The sequence below is a fragment of the Sinocyclocheilus grahami genome, unplaced genomic scaffold, assembly GCF_001515645.1.
Source record: "Sinocyclocheilus grahami isolate Dianchi unplaced genomic scaffold, SAMN03320097.WGS_v1.1 scaffold393.1, whole genome shotgun sequence".
NCBI lineage: Eukaryota > Metazoa > Chordata > Actinopteri > Cypriniformes > Cyprinidae > Sinocyclocheilus > Sinocyclocheilus grahami.
In genome coordinates, this window is record NW_015505572.1 from 454,348 (window position 1) to 456,483 (window position 2,136).

Here is a 2,136-nt window from a genome sequence, read left to right on the forward strand (position 1 = left end):
TTAAAGGGGTCATATGATGCTATTTTAAAGATCATTATTTTGTGTATTTGGTGTAACAGAATATGTTGACCTGCTTTAATGTTCAAAAAACACATTATTAAAACACATTCCTCTATGCCCCGCCTCTCTCAAACGCTTCGTTTTCAACAAAGCCCCCTCCTTTGACAAGCGCAGTCTGCTCTGATTGGCCAGCTGACCCAGTGCATTGTGATTAGTCGAACACCACAAGCACGCGTCGGAAATGTAACGCCCCTTACCATAATCGCAGCTTCAGCTTTCAAAGTAAATATCAAGACAGTTAATAATGTGGTTACTTTTACCATCAGTTCAAGCCCGAAAGGGCAACAGAGTCGCGTGACAGACACCGTGATGATGCAGTACACAAGCCGCGGTTAAGAAGACAGCTGACGTGCTATGATTTCTGACAGACAGTTCACTCTCCTGTGATGTGACCCTGTTCCCCTCACACACACACACACACACACACACACGACGCGTTACTCTGCGCTTCGCAAAACTCCACATTTGAACATCGGAATTGACCCTTTTTTTTTTAGAAATAGCCTTTGTGCACAGCCAGCCTTGTACTCTTCTAGGTTCAAAAAACTGTCGTCTGTAAAATGCGTTGCACAAATTCAAACATATGGGTTGTGCTGTTCTGTTGTAAATCAATCTTAACCAATGATTCCTAATTGCATCTACTTCCGGAAGGCCAAATAAAGTGCTTTTGCTTTCGCACTGAAACACAGCGTCTCCCTGACATGGCTGCATCAACACTACTGCTGTTCCTGAAACCACACCTTCTTTCTTTGCGTGCACATTTGAGCGACATTATGCTAATATTTCCACATAGTGACATAGATATGTGGGGGCATGTTAGAACGAGCCGTTTTAGGTAGGCGTGGCTGACTCTTAACTTTTATGAAGAATATCTCTTTGGATTTGAGACTTTAGTCTTTGCAACTTTACAGATCTTCTTTATGCACCAAGAGCTTGTAACACTCCAAGGAGAAAGGAAAACTTGAAATAGCATCATATGACCCCTTTAACAACAGTTGACAGTTGACATTGAACATGAATACATACATAAAGTAGTAAAACACAAAATAAAAACAAAAAAATAGATGTGATGAAGACAAAGTTCCAGTGAAATATCGTCACAATCCTATATGATGCCTTTAAGTCCATCATTTTGGTGTGACTGAGTGGCAGTTTCTCTGTGCAGATGATGAAGTTGTGTGAGGTGATGCATCTGAAATACACAATTGAGTTTAGAGTTGTCCACTTGTTTATGTAAAAACTATAATGTTTATGAAGGCCAAAAGCAAAAATGGATAGAATGTGAGCCCTTCACAATGTTAAAAGAAAAAAGTGATATAAAGTCATGGAATGTTTACCCAAGTAATAATTACATTACATTTACATTGAATTATTTAGCAGACACTTCTATCCAAAGCGACTTAATGAGGGTAATAGAAGCAATCCACATGACAAAAGAGCAACAATATAAGTGTTGTGACAAATCCCGGTTAGTCTAATGCAGTACACATAGCAAGGTTTTTTATTTTATTTTTTTATAATAAATAAACAGAATAAAATATAGATAGAAAATAAATAGAATAGACAGATCTAGTGTTAGAGGGTCAATTATTATATTTTTTTATAATAATTAAAGAGAAAACAAGCAGATAGAATAGAAATAGAATAGAGAGTTCTAGTGTTAAATTAAATAAAAACAATTCTAACAATATGTATTATAAATTCAATGTCTCCGTTACTTACTTAGTGGAGAAGGATCCTCAGCTTAACAGAGCTACTCACACTTACATATGACCAAAAAAGAGAGAAGATAGAAGAGAGAAAAGAACATGTTTGTTTGGATTTAAATTTAAGAATGAAATCATTTACCTGTTGAGAGTGTGTTGACAGTCTGTAGTTGGATCACTGAGCTCCAGAAAATTAGTAATGAGGAGCTTTGACGGTTACAGATTTAAAAAATAAAAAGGGCGGGAATAAAGAACCCTAAACTCTAACACAAAGAACCATTTCAGCATAAAAGGGTTCTTCAGGATGCTATGGATCTAAATATAACCGTTACTACATATAAAGAACCTTTAAAGAACCATCTTTGGCTTT